The following is a 19,775-nucleotide window of genomic DNA, read 5'->3' on the forward strand; positions in this document are numbered from 1 at the left end:
AAGTGCGTCTTTATTTCTGGTCCTTGGGAGAAGTTCAAGGCTAACCGTGTTGCTTGTGTGCTCCTGCAAGCTCACTATGGTTGTACGTTGTTTAACCAAAGGGTAGAGATTGAAGCGTTGCAAAACAAGGGTGTTTTGGTAACTGAGGCTTAATCTCTGACTTTGTAATTGAACTGAAAAGTAAACCTAGCAGATTGGCTTCATTCTGGACTTGGTCCCATGTTAGGCATTTTGCCAAACCATGTAAAAATCTTGTGCGTTTTTACTTTGTTTTATGTTTGTTGCTTTTTGTTTATGTTTAATGGACTCTTAAAATCAACATAGCAACCATTTCCGCTTAAGTTTTAATTCACTTGGTAAATTTAAAACTTTCATTTGATGTCAGAGTATGTTCTGGAAAGTTATTTCAGTTGATCATTGCTTGTTGATTTATTTTTATTGCTTTTGCTCCGCTTATTCTGGTTTATTTTTTGCATTTTTTTCTTCAAACCTTGTGTGACCCCCTTGGGGACTGTGTGATCACCCCGTGTTGTTTCTATTTCTTTTGCCTTCCGTTTTTCTTTGTAGGTGACCACCGTAATCTTATGTGATCACACTTATGGTATACCTTTGTTGAAGGGAACCAACTATACGTTTTGGAAGCCTAGGATGCGTGCTTTCCTAAAATCTATTGATGAGAGGGCTTGGCATGCGTGTTTGGTTGGTTGGCAAGAACCTAAAACTGATGAAGCTAGTGGGGGTCAAGAAAAGTCACTTGATAAATGGACTAAGGAAGAGTTAGAAGCATCTAATTTTAACTCTAAAGCACTTCGTGCCATTTTTAATGCTATTAGTATAGGAAAATGAAAAACATTGAAAATTGTGAAACAGCTAAAGATGCATGGGATAGACACCAAATTAAAAATCATGGAACTGACATTGTGAAAAAGACCAGACTAAAAAAATGAATCATGGATTATGAAAATATTGTTGTGCATGATAATGAAACCATTACTGATTTTCATGGTAGATTTTGTGATATCACTAATGAGTGGTTTGCTTTAAGATAAATCTTTTCTGATGCTAAACTTGTTAGGAAGGTGTTATGCTCCTTACCTCAAAGATTTATGTCCAAAGTAACCTCTATTGAAGAATGCTGCAACCTTGATGAATTGATTGGATCTTTGCAGACCTTCGAACATGACCTGAATCGATGGGAAAACAAATTAGGTAAAGGGCTTGCGTTAAAACATGAGGTAACTTCTGATTCTCCAGTTATTTGTGATGTTAGTGATAATTAAGATGATGAACTTGCCTTAATCACTAAAAACTTTTCAAAATTCTTGAAAAAGAACATGAGAAAGCTGAATGTGGCTAAAAAGGGAAAACAATCTTTTGTCAAAAGATTTTCTGACCAATCTGGTTAAGGAGGATTTTCGAAAAGATTTTTAAGGGAAAATGAAAAGAAAAATAAAGGAATTAGATGTTTTGAGTGTGAAGGCTATGGTCATATTCAATCTAAGTGTGCAAACACTCTTAAGAAAAAGGGAAAAGTCATGGCTGCCACATTGAGTGAAAGTGATGACTCTGAAAGTGAGGGTTATGACACTAGAAAATGAACAATTTCTAGACTTTAAAGCTATTCAAAAGGATAGTAACAGTGTGTCCTCGGATGATTCTAGTGATGTTTACAAAGAGCGACATGAGACTTATGACAAGATATATGAAGTTTGGTTAAAAGGCTTTAAGAGAATTAAATCTCTTGAATATGAAAAATCTCACTTTTTAGAAGATAATAAAATTTTGAATGACAAAATAAAAGTATTGTTTTCTGAGTTGTCCAATAAAGAAATTTTGTTGAATCAAGCTTTAAATGAACTAACTGAGGCCAAGGTCATCGTTGAAAGCTTAAATGTAGGTTTATACAAGCTTGATTTGATGAAGTTCTTGGACAAAGGAAGATGTTTGGTGATAAAACATGTTTGGGATTCTATCATGGTGCTAGCACTTCCAAACCTAGAGTGACCACCTTTGTGAACGCCACTGAATCAGTTTAGAAATCTGTTACTACCCCACATGATCAGACCTTGATGGTAAAACGTTTCATTCCTATTTGTCATTTTTGCCAAAAGAAAGGTCATATCAGACCAAACTATTTTAAACTCATTTCATATTTGAAAAGATGCATTGGAAATAATGATTTTAATACAGCAAGGTCATCACCTCAGTTTCTCGAGTCATCACATTAGAAAAATTTGTTCAAAAACAATAAAATGTGGAAACCCAAGCTTAGTGCTGATTGTCTTGTTGTCCATACTTCGTTACTTGCTTTTCAAAATGATTTATGGTACTTTGGCAGTGGATGTTCAAGACACATGACAGGTAACAAAGCCTTATTAATCAATCTTGAACTTGTGGAAAAAGGTCATGTTTCTTACGGTGATACGAAAAAGGGTAACATCCTTGGAAAAGTTTCTATTATTTTTCCTAGTTTCCCAATGTTAAATGATGTGTTTTATTTTGAAGGTCTAAAGGCAAATCTTATTGGCATTAGTCAAATATGTGACAAAGATTGTGTTGTTCAATTTTCAAAAAATAAGTGTCAAGTTTTCAATGCTAACGGTTCTTCTTTGCTTGAGGGAAAGAGATCAAATGATAATTGATATCTTTTGTCAAATAATAATTGATATCTTTTGTCAAATAATGTTTCTTGTTTAAGCACCAAATCAAATTATGTTGATCTTTGGCATAAGAAACTTGGACGTATGAACTTCAAAGATATTGTAAAATTTCCAAGAAGAATATTGTGAAAGGATTGCCAAAGTTTGTGTTTGCCAAAGGTAAAGTATGTGGACCTTGTCAACAAGGTAAGCAAACTAAGAGCTCTCACAAACCTTTGTCTCATTTGACTACCTCGTTTTTTAGAGCTTCTCCATATGGATCTCATGGGTCCAATGCAAACTGAAAGTTTAGGTGGTAAGAGATATGTCTATTGTGTGTTGATGATTTTTCTAGATTTTCATGGGTTGATTTCTTAAGAGAAAAATCTGATGCATTTGATGTTTTTAAGTGTCTTGTGAAAAGGTTGTAGGTCGAGTGAAATTGTCGTGTTAAGAAAGTGATAAGGATAAGAAGTGATCATAGGAAGGAGTTTGAAAAATCTGATTTTTCTAACTTCTATGATATGCAAGGCATTTGGCATGAATTTTCTACCCTTAAGACACCACAACAAATTGGTGTTGTGGAAAGAAAGAATAGAGTCCTTCAAGAGATGGCAAGAGTTATGTTAAATGCAAAGAAGTTGCCCCCAAGACTCTGGGCAGAGGCAATCAACACTGTGTGCCATATCTCGAACATAATTTTCTTAAGGAAAGGTACATCTCAAACTCCATAAGAGTTATGGAAAGGTAAGAAGTCAAATGTCTCGTATTTTCATGTTTTTTATTGCAAGTGTTATGTGTTGAATGATAGAGATCATCTAGGAAAGTTTGATGCTAAGAGTGATGAAAGAATTTTCCTCTGGTATTCATCTAATAGTAGGGCATATAGAGTTTTTGTCATAAGAACGGATCGTATCATTGAATCTTTTAACATGGTTTTTTTCTGATTCAAAAGATTTCTCATAGTCTTCATAGGATAAAGAACATGATGATATGATTGCTCCTACTAAAGTGACCACTGATAGTCATGAAGTGCCCATCGTGACTCCTTCTGGAACAAATTCCAAAGATGAAGTGACCACCCCTAAACCTGAAATGAGCACCACTGTTGCTTAGCATGAGTATGCTTCTTAAAGACAAGGAATTGACTTAGTTGTTAATCTATCTAACGAATCACTCAGAGAAGAACTCCCAAGACTAAAGATCCTCCCACCAGGATCAAGAAAGCTCATCCACCATTTTCTATCATTGGAAATCCTGAAGAGATAATGGTTACAAGGAGAAAAAGGTTTAATGAAATTAATCATCTCTGCTATGTTTCTCTTTCAAAACCAAAAAATGCAAAACAAACTCTAGAAGACGAGTGTTGGATTGTTGTCATGCATGAGGAGCTTGAATAAATAATCTATGAAGTTTGGTTTCTAGACCTAAAGGGATCAATATCATAGAAACGAAGTGGATCTTTAAGAACAACACTAACAAATTTGGAAATATTGTTCGGAACAAAGCAAGACTTGTTGCTCAAGGGTACACAGAAGTTGAGGGGATTGATTTTGATGAGACTTTTGCTCCAGTAGCAAGGTTGGAATCAATTTGATTGCTTTTGGGAGTTGCTTGTTGCTTAAAGTTGTAACTCTACCAAATGGATGTGAAAAGTGTATGAATGGCATACTTATGAAAGAAGTTTATATGAAGCAATTAGCTGGATTTCAAGATCCGTTCAAACTAGATCATGTGTTCAAACTAAAGAAAGCATTGTATGGATTGAAACAGGCTCCAAGAGCATGATATGAAAGACTCACATCGTTTTTATTTGAGCACAAATTTAGAAAAGGTAATGCTGATAAAACTCTTTTATTAAGCATGATAATGGTGAGTTTTTTTGTGCTCAAATTTATGTTGATGACATAATCTTTGGTTCCACTTCTCAGACTCAATTGCAAGAGTTCATAACCTTAATGAAAGAAGAGTTTGAAATGACCATGGTAGGAGAATTAAACAAGTTCTTAGGTCTTCAAATTAAGCAATTTGATAGTGGTTTGTTTGTATCACAATAAAAATATGCAAAGAACATGCTTAAATGTTTCAATCTTGAAAGTGCAAAACATGTTAAAACACCTATGAGTTCTACCTTAAAATTGTCTAAGGATGTGAATGGGAAAAAGGTAGATAACAAATTGTTTAGAGGCATGATAGGTAGCCTGTTGTATTTAACTGCAAATAGGTCTGACTTGTGCTTCAGTGTAGGTCTTCGTGCAAGATTTCAAGCTGATCCTACTGAACTTCATCTTACTGCAATAAAGAGAATCATGAAATGTGTTTCAAGAACAATTGACTTTGGATTATGGTTTGCATACGACACTTCTACCTTGGTTGGTTTTAGTGATGCAGATTGGGCTAGTAGCTTGGACGACAGAAAAAGGACTTCTGGAGGATGTTTTTTTCTTGGAAACAACGTGGTAACTTGGTACAGCAAGAAACATAACTCCATCTCTCTCTAAACATCCAAGGCAAAATACATTGTTACAGGAAGTTGCTGTACATAGGTTTTGTGGATCAAACAAATGTTGAGTGACTATAGTTTTGATCAAGAATATATTACTGTTTTTTGTGATAATACGAGTGCAATTAATATTTCAAAGAATCCAGTTCAACACTCTAGAACCAAGCACATTGATATTAGGCATCATTTCATTGGAGACTTAATTGAAGATAAGGTGATCACCCTAGCTCATGTGAACACTGAATCTCAACTTGTTAATTTATTTACAAAGGCTCTAGACATTCAAACTTTTGTGAATTTGAGAAAGTTCATAGGACTAACTCAACTTGAGTAGATTTTATTTTTAAATAAGTTATGAGAACATATTTTCCTTGCTTTTATAAATACAAGTCTATATGATCTATGTGGAGCATTAAAAGAATTGTTTCTGTCTTTGAAATATGTGTGGTAAGTGATGTGTCCACTTTGATTTTCACCTCAAGAAGTTTTACGACTTTCTTTCATTTTTGAGTTCTTAATGCATATTTCTTGTCACCGTGTGAAAGAGCTATCTTGTGTGTAGTGTGAAAGTCATACTTGAGTAATTTCTAGGATGTAGAGACTCCTATGTCCTTAGAAAATCTACCATGTAGAATGCTACCTACTTGCAAGTGTGAAAGCTACACTTGGTTACCTCTTGAGAGTTTTCCCATTAATCTCTTTTCTATGAAAAAGAAGCCAAAATGTTGAGATTAAGTTCAAAATAAAAAGATTGATTCGAATGAAAAAGGGCATGAGGGAAGGCGGAGTTGTTTTCTTTTCAATTTACCAATGAGTCAAACTCACCCCTTGAGGACATTTCACACACATATGATTAAGAATGCTTGCCTTTATGGCTCAATTTTTGAATTAAAGGCGTGATCACTTTGAGTTGTGATTTTTCTTTGATGAGATACTTGTTATGTATTTCTTTCATAGGTTGAGAAATGATTCTTGTGATTATATCAACATGACTTGTCTTCTTAAATCTTATGAAAATTTGGATTGAACTCATGACTATGTTGCTTTCATTTTTTTTAAGTTTAAAATTCTTTTTGTTTGTTGCCTTTGCATATAAGTCACCATCTTAAGGTTTCATGTGCTGACCTGCTAGTTCACAATTATCACTTTACCCTCTTCAGTCTTTATTTTGGCCAAGTTGTTTCTCTGATGCTCACTCTGTGTCACCACCTAATGAATGACATTGTTTACCTTTTATGTTGTGTACTCACCTCTCGAGTATGGTCATCACCTTAACATTGGTGATGCCAGTGAGTGCCCCTTGCACCTACAGTGCTCATTGTGCCTTTAAGTGACGACTTGTTTTAAAACCCCTGAATTTCTCTAAGGTTTTAATTTATAAAGAGTTACCATTTTAACTCTTTCACTTTCACTTGATCATTTGTGCCATCAATCCCTTCTCTTCAAAAACTTCCATTGCTATCATTTTTTTTTTTTTTTTTTTTTGGTGAACTAACCTATTGATTTCTCATGGCTTATTAAGAGGATTTTATTGTTGATATTCGACAAGCAGTCGAATCAAAGAAGAGATCAAGAACTGGGCAGACCTCATGAGTTGATGATGACCACTCTACATCGTCAAGTGACAACTCTCCAACTACAATGAAATCCATGTCTAGATCGTCATTTGCAATTCGACATCCTCTAATGAGCAACTGATCAAGCAATTGAATAAATCAAAGGCACCTCTAGTGAAATCCAAGGGCAAACTACCTCAATTGAAGGAATTCAAAGGCAAAGAGAAAGCTTCTCCTCAAATTGAGGGCATGAGTAAACGAAAAACTTTTAGCTCTCCCATTACTAAATCTAGATTTAGAGATAGCATTATTTTTAGGCCTTTCATTTGTGAATCTCATGTTGAGTTGTTTGATTTTCCTGAAATTGCCCATTTTGTGTCTAAAAGAAAATTGACAAAAATCGTTATTCACCTTGTTGCTCCATGTCAAGGATTCGTCCAAGAGTTTTACTCTAACTTTACGAAAGATCAGGACAAATTAAAGTTTAAGAAAAATAAAATTTGTGTTAGGGGAATCTGGATTGACTTTACTCTTGATGTTATTAGGATTTGCTTGAACTTGCCCCTTGCTAAATTGGTTGATGATTTATCTATCCCTGATAAGGAGTTAAGGACTTTAGCCAGTTAACTCACTGGTGGAGTTGTGATCACCTGGCCCAAGAGCGGTCACATTGCTGCAAACTTACTCACTCCTCTGTACAAGATTTTATTCAAATTTGCTCTTACCAACTGGTCACCCTCTCGGCACAACTCATCCATTAGGCAAGACAAAGCTCAATTTCTTTATGGTACTGTCAAAGGGAAAAACATTGACTTATCTTCCCTAATTTACCAATCCATTAAGTCTGCCACCGAGACTAAAGGCAAGACCTGAGCCTTAGTTTTTCCATCTCTAATTCATCGGATTGTTGATTCCTCTGGTCCCATTAAGCAACCAAATAAAGTGCATCTAAAAGTGAGGAATATCTCCTCCAAGACAATCAAAGGATCTTTACCCTCCATTATGTCGTGGATATTCCTTCATCTTCTCAAGCAGCCCCTATTATGATTAACACGTGGGAATCTAGGCTTTTTGACTTTTTGTAGGAAATGGAGAAGAAAATGGTTAAGTTCCATATTAACCTTTTTGCTTGTGTGGATTCTTTAGAAGATCTAGTTAAAGAAACAAGAATTGTGGCCTTGGGAAAAGAAGTAGGGAAGACTGCTTTTGACTCTACCCCTCAAGATCAAAATGATGTTGTCAATGATGTGCCTCCTGCTTCTCAAACTCAAGATGCAGATGCTTTAGCTGTACCCCTTATTTCTACTTCTCACGATCATGCCAAAGAATCTGCCACAATTCAAGAGAAGCCTCTGCCTGATCCCATTGAAAAATTGGAAGCTCTAAGAGTCTTTGCTTTTGATCCATCTAGTGTTGCTGATGAAGTTACAACTTCTACAAAGGATGGTGTTACTGATGCTGGCTCTTTTATCAAGGATGATGCTGATGCTGCTACCTTTGATTTGAATGTGCAGCTCAATGACAAAGAAGTTCTCCCTGATGTGACCACCCAATAGGTGCCAACCAATGTGGTCACACTAGTTGCCCCTCCTCCGATTGTTGACATTACTTCAACTCCTTTAGCTCAGCCTCAAGTCACTTCCCCAACAAAAAGACGCACAAAATCAACTGTTGGAAGGAATTTCTCCATCAAAAGATCAAACAGGCACAAGAAATGAAGAATTATGGACAAAGAGGGGGAGCAAAAACCTGAACAGTTGTCTCTGCATGATATGTGGTGGTCACTCTAAGTCTTGAAGTGATCACCTGCTTGTTCTTCTAAACTGAACTTTTATTTTTGTGTAGTGTTTAATTTTTGTTTAAGTTCTTGTTTAGAACTTCTTAAAGTTTTAGTTGTTGATACTCAGTTTTTTAATCACAGTATCTTTGATATTTTTTTGTCTAACGATTGTTCTTCCATGTGCAGAGAACATTTCTTTTCTAACCATTTCTTTTCTAACCATCTTTTGTGTTTTTTTATTATCTTTATTGTGTTTCATTTCAACTTTGTCTTGGTTAGTTACTCAGGGGGAATAGACTAATCGAGGGGGAGTATTTTTGTTCTTGTTCATATCTCAGTTTTAATTGTTTCTACCTTTTAATGAGCTTTATTTATTTATTTATTTTATTTTTTTTTTTTTTTTTTTTTTTGCTGCTCTTTAGATGATTGATGATTTTTTTTAGGCAGGTTCATGTTTAAATAGATTGTGTTTTGTTCATAAGTTTGACAAAAGGGGAGACTGTAAGTTATTTGTCAACTTATGAACCTAGAATGGTAACTCTTAATCCTGGTATGATCACCTTACATTGTCTTAGCACAATCAATTTTGTTTAAACTTCTAGTATGACCACCTCTGTTTAAGGTGACCACCTTCTCTTGTGTTGGTTATCTGCAGTATCGGGTGAGCACATCTGAGTCAGAGTGATCACCTCGTATCTAGCAGTTTTATTTGAGTTACACGTGTTATGCTTCTAGAATGCATGAGCTGTTTTATTCTCTTTTGAGATATTTTTGTGGTCCATAACACTTGTCAAGATTATATTCAACGTGCTAGAGAGTTTTATTCTCTTTGATAGGTGGCATCTTGATATTGGGATTAACTTTCATAAAGGTAAATTCAATAAAAGTTTTCTTGCTACCTGTCTTTGCATTGGTCGGCTGTTTTCCTATATACACTCTTCTCCATTGCACTTTCTCTCAAGCTTGATATCTCTCTGAAAAGTACACTGAAAATTCTCTGATTTTTTACTTTGTTTTTTTTTCAGGTTTCTATGCTTAGGTAAAACTTTAAAATACCTCCTTGAAAGTACCCATAATACGTCCCTCCTCAACTTGAGATGTTGAAGCATGTTGAGCTTGCTCTATTAAAGTGCATCTTTATTTCTGGTCCTTGAGAGAAGTTCAAGGCTAACTGTGTTGCTTATGTGTTCCTGCAAGCTCACTATGGTTGTACGTTGTTTAACCAAATGGTAGAGATTGAAGTGTTGCAAAACAAGGGTGTTTTGGAAACTGAGGCTTAATCTCTGACTTTTTAATTGAACTGAAAAGTAAACCTAGCGGATTGGCTTCATTCTGGACTTGGTCCGATGGATGTAGGCATTTTGCCGAACCATGTAAAAATCTTGTGTGTTTTTACTTTGGTTTATGTTTGTTGCTTTTTGTTTATGTTATTGCTTTATGTTTATGTTTAATGGACTCTTAAAATCAACATAGCAACCATTTCCGCTTAAGTTTTAATTCACTTGGTAAAATTAAAACTTTCAGAGAAACATAAAAAAAATTATTCTACAATTGTGTTTCTTGACAAATTATACCTTAAAAATTAATTATCTGAAGGTGCACTTGATATATATTCAAGGCAAAAACTATTGAAAACAGAGAATAATTTTTATTTTTTTTTTTTTTTTATAGAGTTAATGACAATAATCCCCTAAGGTATAATATAGTAGAAATCCCCATGTCATTAATAAATTGTTAGTGGACCGTTAAAATTTACACTGCTATGAGTTAGTAAGTATTATCAAAATGCCAACTTAATGTTTATTTTAATACTTAAAACTTAACGGCAATGAGTTAGTAAATATTATCAAAATGCCCTCTTAATGTTATTTTAATACTTAAAATTTAACGGCAAGGAGATGTCTATTAGAGTAAACGACATCTACCCACTCAAGGTTTGACAAATCTACAAGTTCTCACCCATGGTTTCATAAATTCAAAATTTTCATCCTTAAATTAACACCATTAGTGATTTTTGGGTTCTAACACAGTATAGAGTGTTATTACCAAACTGCCCTTGACAAATAAATTAATACATTACTTTTTAACCCCTAAATTAGTAGAATTAAAAAAATAACTATCTTACTTTCAAATTTATTTCAATAACACCCTCTTCTTCAACCTTCCTCTTCTCTGCGGCGGTTAGGTCCGCCTTTTTCTCTCTTCTCTCTCTCTCTTTTTCCTTATCTCCTCTCCACCTTTTTCTCTCTCTCTTTCTCCTTTCCAGATCTTGGTAGCCAGATCTGGTCATCGCCGCCTCTTTCTCTCTTCTCTTTTCTCTCTCTTTCTCCTTTCCTTTTCTTCACGACGACTAGATGTTCGTGTTGGTGGTAAAGTTGGAAGCGAAGAGGAAGGGTTGGCTTGGTGTGGTGTTTTGTGGTGGTTTTGGCTACTGCAACGGATCTAAGCTTTTTATGTTGTAAGGGTGTGATCAACAGATTTCAAACTTGTAGGAGTTGTTGGGCTATCTCTCAGGGGTATGTGAGAGAAATTTGAGATGTGGATGGTTATTTTGAAATTTTTATTTTCATTTCAAATTTAATACAATGCAAATAACCATTTTTCTCTTTGACCGTTACATTAAACAATTTTTTGTTAATTTAAGGGTGGGAATATGGAATTTATGAAACCTTGGGTGGGAACTGGGAGATTCACCAAACCTTGGGTGGGTAGATGTCGTTTACTCTTTCTATTATTTCAGAAACCTCATAGGGATTTTGTTATTATGTTATACCTTAGGGGGATTAATTCATTAACTTCTTTTTACAACAATTTTTAAGATTATATCAAAAATTGATAAAATTTCAACCATCTAAAAGTTTATCCTTGATTTGAATTTTTTTTTTTTTAAAGAAAGAATTGTATCTAAATTAAATAGGCTCTTACTTTCCCTTTTTCTACATTGGAAAAGTAAAATAATTGTTTTGACTACCATTTCCATTTGACGTTTTCATAATTCATTAAATCATTTTTATTAATTTTTCTAAAGTAATTGTAACGACAAAATTTTATAATAATTGTATATTAAAATCATAATTTTTCTACTTAGAAAAAGATTTACAAGAAACTTATCTTTATTTCACTATTTAAACTATGATTTTTGTAGATTGATACCTTTAACATTACAAAATATTAAAAAAAAAAAAAAAGGAGGATTTTAACCCACAACAAGAAAGCATAAGTGTTGGCTGAGGACTAAAGCTAAGAAATTTATTCTGGGGGGTCAAAATAATAATTCAATTAATGAAAGGCCAGAGAAAACAATTATTTCAGATTGTCACTAAGTTCAAAAACTGAGTGGGACAAACTGATAAATTTGTTGTAAAATAATGGTGGACATCCACCGCCTTAACTTTGAGGCGGTGAATGGTGGGAGGGGCTTCATTTTTCACTACAACAATGAAGTGAAAAGAATATAAACTTTTACAGCCCTCTTTTCGACTTTACTTTCTTAGCATTTTGTCTTCTTTAATCTATTAAACTTATATCACTAAGATTACAACACGTTATCAACACGAAGAGCTTAACAAGTGTAATGGCGTAAGCCTATTAAAAGATGGACTTCGAAACTGAGACATCGATATCCAGTAATGGTGGAGACATTTGTATAGTAGACAGTGCAACAACGCACACCATCCTTCGGGATAGAATATATTTCTCAGGTTTGACATTTACTGAGACTAAAATAAATACCACATCAGGATCTACAAACATAATTGAGGGGTCTAGAAGAGCAACACTCGTGTTACCAAGTGGAATTAAATTAAGTATCTGTGGAATATTCATATTTGTCAAACTTATGAGTTGTGTGCACACTGGTTGGCAATCTTTAGATTTGGCTTGTTTCCTTTGTTGTGTCTGTGCACATCAGTTCTGCGTGCACATTGGTTGCCAAACTTGTGTCTTGGCTTGTTTCGTTTCAAGTGTGTGTGCACAATAGTTTGTGCTTACACTCTCGCTTCAGACATTTGCAATCCAACACGAGTTACATGTTTGATAAAGTGAAAAAGATATTGTTTATCTTTGTCTCTTACTGTTTAGGACCTTTTTACATGTTTCATAGTATCCTTAAGTGGTCCTAGGAAATTAAGTTTCTTTTCCCAATTTGCTTTGTGGTCCAAACCAAAAGAAAGAACACTTTCCTTATTTGGACAAACATGGGTCAGCCCCTTGTTGGCTGATGTGGCACATATGTGTTGAGCAAGAAACCCTTCACTATATATCATCTCATCTTGCGTCTTTGATTCTAACCTTTTGATCTTTTATTTCTTTATACTCTGGAATTTCTTAGAGTATTTTTATCTCTTAAGGTTCACATGTTCATTTCCATTGTGTGCCAAAACCGCACCATATTAAACATAAACTTGATGGCCCTTGGAACATGGTTCCTTTGCTGATGATGGTGCGTGGCGTCAGTGCTTGAAGCTTGGTGGTTCACAAGCTGGTCTTGGGTGTGTTCCTAGCATGAAGAAGGTCCAAGGAGTTGCTACACGTTAAGGATTTAGAGTGTGGTGCTAAGTGTAAAGTTGAACATGAAGTCCGTTTTACTGTATCTTAGATCAACTTTGAACTATATCTTGTAATGTCTTTTTTAACTTAGTGAATTGCTTCGATCTAGACAAGGTCTCATGGATGTAGGCTAAAAGGGGATTTAGCCGAACCATGCATATGGCTGTGTTCTTTATTTACAGCATTTGTGTTTGATGTGGTTAAATTGGAATTATCTTAAACAACTTGGTAATATTTTCGCTGCACTTAAAATGGATAACCAATACTCTAATGAGTTAAACATACAACTCTCTCCCCAACAATACTTTATATTCTAGCAAATCCAGAAGAAATTCAATTAGTTTCAAAGATATACGACTCAATGGATACCACATTGAAACTTTAAGTGAAAAGGATGGACAGTTTATGTGCATCACTGCTAATATTTCATGCCATAAGCATGTACTAGAGAAACTCCATGCTTTCTCATCAGGGTTATATTACACATTCCTAACGAATGTTGAAGTCTATGCAGATATGAACCAGAAGTTCACTGACCCTGAACTTTTTAAAATTTGGCATGACCATCTTTGTCACCCGGGATCTACTATGATGCGTAGGATCATAGAAAACTCACATAAGCACCCATGAAATAACCTGAAGATTCTATCACTTAATGAGAGTGTTTGTATTGTTTACTCATAAAGCAAATTAGCACTTAAGCCATCCATTACTAAAGTTGGTGTAGAATCCCCATCATTTTTACAAAGAATTCATAGGGACATATGTGGACCTATTCATCCACCAAGTGGACCTTTTTGCTACTGTATGGTACTAATTTATGCATTGGCACGATGGTCACATGTTTGTCTACTATCTACCCGTAATGTTACCTTTGCTAGATTGTTGGCACAAATTATTAGATTACAAGCGCACTTTCCATATTACCCAATTAAAGCAATCTGTCTAGGCAATGCTAGTGAGTCTACCTCAAAGACATTTGATGACTATTGTACAGCAATAGGAATTCATGTTGAGCACCCAGTATCACAATGTACATACCCAGAGTGGTATGATAGAGTTATTTATAAAGTGTATCCAATTAATTACAAGAACTTTGCTATTACATACGCAATTATTGACTTTTGCCTGGGCTCATGCTGTTTTACATGTTGCAGCGTTAATTCGCCTAAGACCCACTGCATATCATCAATACTCTCTAATACAGCTTGTATTTGGACATTAGCCTAATATATCCCATTTAAGAACTTTTGGTTGTCCTGTGCAAGTTCCAATTGGACTCCATCAACATACCAAAATGGGACCCCAACGTCATTTGGGAATATATGTTGGCTATGACTCACCATCTATCATCAGATATCTTGAGCCCTTGACGGTCGATCTGTTTACTGCATGTTTTGCGGATTGCCATTTTGGTGAGATAACATTCCCATCTTTAGGGAAAAAGGTAAAGCTTGTTGAAGTAAGGCCTGAACTTTCCTAGAAAGTGAATTCTATGTCTCATTTAGATCCTCGTACATCTCAATATGAAATTGAAGTGCAAAGAATAACACATTTGCAAAATATTACCAACCAAATGTCTGATGCATTTACAGAAGCAGTAAAGATAAGGAGATCATATATTCTTGTTGTCAATACACTAGCAAGGATTGATGTTAACAATGAACAATCCATACAGGCAGTGATCGATTCATCTATTACACACCAGAAACGTGGTAGGTCTGTTGGAGCCAAGGATACTGTTCCTAGGAAACGAAAGGCACAGAATCAAATAGGTGCCAATATTGACAATACTGCAATAATTGATAATTCCACATTTTCTAAACTAACACCAGAAGAGTTAACAATCCCTGAAAGGACACAAGCCCCTAAAGAGGAAGAAATCCCTGAAGGAATACAAGAACATATAAATGAAGAAATTTCTATAAACTTTACTCATTCTAGAGAAATGTGGAACCGTGAGACAACTATTGTCGATAACATATTCTCATATGCAGTAGCTACTAAAATTATGAATGATGCGTTTGAGCCACGTTCTATTAATGAATGTCGACAAAGACATGATTGGCCAAAATAGGAAGAGGCAATTCAAGCAGAATTAACCTCCCTAGCAAAACGTAATGTATTTGGACCTATAGTCTAAATGCTTGAAAACGTGAAATCCGTAGAATACAAGTGGGTATTCACAAGGAAACGAAATGAGAAAAATGAGATTGCTAGGTATAAGGTCAGACTAATGGCTCAAGGTTTCCTACAAAGACCTGGAATTAACTTTGATGAGACGTATTCACCAATGATGGATGCTATCACATTTCGATATTTGATTAGTTTATCAGTCTCAGAAGGACTTGATATGCGTCTCATGGATGTTGTCACTACGTATTTGTATGGTATACTAGATATTGATATCTATATGAAAATCCCTGAAGGATTCAAAATACCAAAACCAAATAAAAGGAACATGTATTCAATAAAATTGCAAAGATAGTTATATGGGTTGAAACAATCAAGATGAATGTGGTATAATTATCTCAGTGAATATTTGATTAAGAAATGATACATCAATGATCCTGTATGCTCGTGTGTCTTTATAAGAAGGTCGGAATTAGGATTTGCAATTGTAGCAGTATATGTCGATGACATAAACTTAATAAGGACTCCTAAAGATGTCACAATAGTTGCTGAGTACTTAAAAAGAGAATATACAAAACAGATATTGGTTGCAACATCCTCCAATCATTCTGAGATTTTTGCGCTTCATGAAACCAGCCGAGAATGCGTATGATTAAGATCTGTCATCCATCATATAGTACATAGAAATTGTCACATACCTCATATGCTCCCACAATTATAAATGAAGACAATACAGCATGTATTGCTTAAGTCAGGGGGGGATATATCAAAGGAGACAGAACCAAGCATATTTCACCGAAGTTCTTTTACACTCACAAACTCCAGCAAAATCGTGAGATTGATGTCAAACAAATACGCTCCAATGATAATCTTGCAGATTTATTCATTAAGCCCTTACCGACATCAACATTTGAAAAGTTAGTGTTTAACATCGGTATGTGGCAGCTGAATAAGTTACAAAATTAATTCTACCATTATGAGGGGGAGCATTGATCAAGAAAAGCAACGATTAGGGGGAGTTTTTAGACAAATATATTGTGGGTGTGTTTGTTTTATTATTTTGAGTAGTATTTTTGAAATATTATTGTTAAGTTGAGTTAGGTTATTATTACGAGGTAAAATTTAAAAATTAACAAAAAAAACCCTAAGTTTGTTAATTTAGCTAAACACCCCTAACAATAAAAAGTTTATAAATTGACAAAAACACCCCCACCCACCCACAATTGCTAGATTTCGGCTACCACCGCCAGAGTCTGGCTGGAATCTTGTTTTATTGCACACAACCGGCCAGATCTGGCCGATCATGCACCATTATGACCTTTTCTAGCTAGATCCACCACAGACTACGATCGGATCTGGCCGTTGACGGCCATATCTGGCCGTCGTTGTTGACAGTCAACGACAGCCATATATTAGCCATCATTGACGACTAGATATGGCCAAAGATCTAGCTTCAATGGCTAGACCTTTGGTCGTAATCTAGTTGGTAATACACCAATCTAACAATTTCCGATCAGATCTACGATGGATCTAGCCAGAAAAGGTCAGATCGGTGCACTACCAGCTAGATCCAATCGGTAGTGCGCCATTACACCAGATTCCGGCCACCTTTTGGTGGTAGTTGCTGGAATCCGACAAATGTGGGTGGGTGGGTGGTGGTATTTTTGTCAATTTATAAAACTTTTTTGTTGGTGGTGTTTAATTAAATTAACAAACCTATAGGGGTTTAAATAGTTGAATATTATAGGATATGATTTTGAGAATAAGGAAACAAACATACATTTTTGTAAGGATAGGAATAGAGTATTTTGAAAAAAACGAAACAAACGCAGCCTGTACTGTTTATTGTACTAGGCATAAGTGCACTGTACTTTTTTTCCCTTGATCAAGTTTTGTCCCATTGGGTTTTCCTGACAATGTCAAGTTTTGTCCCATTGGGTTTTCCTGACAATGTTTTTAATGAGATAGTATGAAGCATGTCCAACTTCACGTTACAATTGTATTTCTTTACTTAGGTTTTTTCCCATATGGTTTTTCTTGAGTAAGGATAAATACACTTATATGTAACCGATGGATGTCTAAAAGGGGGGGGGCAGCCGCCTTTTCGACTTTACTTTCTTAGCATTTTATCTTCTTTAATCCATTACATTTATTTCACTAAAATTATAATAAAATTTATAAATTTTAAAAAATTTGGAAGGCCTACGGTGGCGGGCCTGAACATGGCTCCTCCCCTGATCCTGGGCCTTTGAATTGGATTAGCCACGTGGCATGGGCCTTCTCAATATTTTAGGCTGAGGTTATTGAGATAATAAAGAATTAAGAAGAGGGTTATTTTTTATTGAATGAAAAAGACATATACGGTAATTTAATTAATATCTATAGTACAACTCAAACTGAAAATATCTGCTGAAATATAAACAATATAAAGTTAACTCTTGTATTTTATTTTATTTTATCGTAATTTAATTAATTAATTAAAAATTATGCCATTTCCGGTCACTTTTCCTCTGCTTTTAACGGAAAATGAGCTTTTTCTTCTCCTTTTTTTTTTTTTTTTAGCGGGCAAATGTTCATTGTATACTGATAAATGATAATGAACTCTTGTAAATAAATAATTAATAAGAAAGCACCATATTGTATACAATTTTCCGGCATTGATCTTAGGATTAATATACATATGAGCAGGTCCAAGGACATTATTATATAGTAAGAAATTTAACAACAATGGTGTCGATACATAATTTATGGAAGTTCATATATGTACCATGGAATCTGAAAGTTGAGCATACTTATCAGTTGCTGAAGCGATTGAGAACGAAGAATATGTTAACCTTGACATTGTTTTTCAAATCAATTAATGAGAAATTCTCTGCAATCTTTGCGGTGAAATGGCTGAATATCTTATCTACAAACTCATTTCCGAAATGCTTCTTGACCAGTCCCTCGTAGGCAGCTCTAACAAGTGAGGTATAATATTTAACAGAGAATTTTATGTCTGTCAGATTCGGAGTGAATATGTTCATTCTCTCAATGCTGAATAATCCATTTTTCTTTATGATGGCTTCTACCTCCTTAGCCGTCGGATAATATACAGGGATGTTGAACAAGTCCACCTTTACTTCACTAATTAATCCCTGCAATAAAAAACAACACTTGGGATATACCATATATGACATGATTGTATTGAATCGGAAAACAAATTCTTACCAAATTGGCCATGTGAATTAGGGAAGGTCCTAGCAAATCATAGATTTTACCCTCAGCAGTCTCAGGCTTAGAGATCCCATTTGGCAAACCAGATAATACTATGACCATTAATCCTCCAGCCGCAAGTTCTTGAGCTCTAGCATTCAAAAAGGACTCCATGTCTGTCTTGAATTGGGCTGAATATGCCTTAGTTACTTCTTTCACAAGTCCCGTGCAATAGATACTGCCTTTATTCCATGCTGGAGAATTTCTATCCAAAATCTCTTCTGGAACTTTGGAGAGCCAATGCAATGCTGAGGAGGAGTGTATTAAATTGAGAGTGGACTTTGGAAACAAGCGGCTTTGAAAAGGACCTGAACTCCAGCGGCAAAGTATTTTCGTAAGGGAGGAAGGGTTTTAAAGAGAGTGTTGAAATCATTCTTATATTGATCATTAAAGAAGACTTGGAATTCCAAAGATGAAGGTTTTTGGTGTTCAACAAGACATTTTTGCTCCACAGCATCTATAATGTTTTGCACTGCAATGAAGGTGTTAGGTCCTGTGGAGCATCCAAAATCTGCTATTTGAAATGGTTTGCAAGCATGACATATTCCCAAGTCAAGCTTATTAGCTATGGCTTCATTAATCATTTCCTTTGCCACATCCAAAACTAACCTCTGTAGCCATAAACTCATGTTTAATCAGAAACAGAAACAGTATAGATTGATCATGATGTTACGTAAGACTGAAAACAGAAAATGAATGTGAGATTAATACTTTTAATAGTACTTCATATGCCATGAAATCATGATTGATTTCTGAGGGAAAAAAAAAAAAAACTTAATATTTTAGTTTATAGCTTGAGTTTCATGAGCAGAGATATATATGCTAAAATTTTATAGGTATAGTTGATCCATCACTTAACATCTCAGTTATCAGCACACTCCTGTTCAACATCTACCAACAAAACAAAAGGCTTCAGTGTACCTAAATTCGGACTCTTCTTCATCCCCTAAAAGATCAATATCATGGTAACTTAAGAAACAAAATTTATGGAAAAAGGGTATAAACACATATGTGTTTGTGTTATAATAATTATACCTGGTAGGAAGAATTCTTAGCATAGCTTTGAGCTCCATCTCCACCAACCATGGCATAGGATTCTGCAGTAGCCATTTCCCTTCTCACCAAGCTATAGAAATAGGTGTTCTTAAGGCTGCAAGCTTTGTATAACTGGATCACAACATATATAGTTGTTTAAATTTTAGTTTTTGTTGGCCCTCGTTTAGCCGCGTGTCAGTTGTGATGCTAAATGAAGAGTGGATGGATACTAATGTCCCAGATGGATTTATCTTTGAAAAGTATTTTATGAGAAGACCATAAGGGGTTTTGGTCATCTGGGAATGAAAGTAACATATTGTAGCCGG

The 19,775-nt window shown here is 35.1% G+C and overlaps 1 pseudogene; it reads right to left on the bottom strand.

Annotated features, from left to right (window-relative positions):
- Positions 1–17,805: 17,805 nt before the first annotated feature.
- On the bottom strand, positions 17,806–19,644 carry LOC116111227 (annotated as a pseudogene).
- Positions 19,645–19,775: the final 131 nt, after the last annotated feature.

The sequence above is a fragment of the Pistacia vera genome, unplaced genomic scaffold, assembly GCF_008641045.1.
Source record: "Pistacia vera cultivar Batoury unplaced genomic scaffold, PisVer_v2 Contig63, whole genome shotgun sequence".
NCBI classification, from domain to species: Eukaryota; Viridiplantae; Streptophyta; class Magnoliopsida; order Sapindales; family Anacardiaceae; genus Pistacia; species Pistacia vera.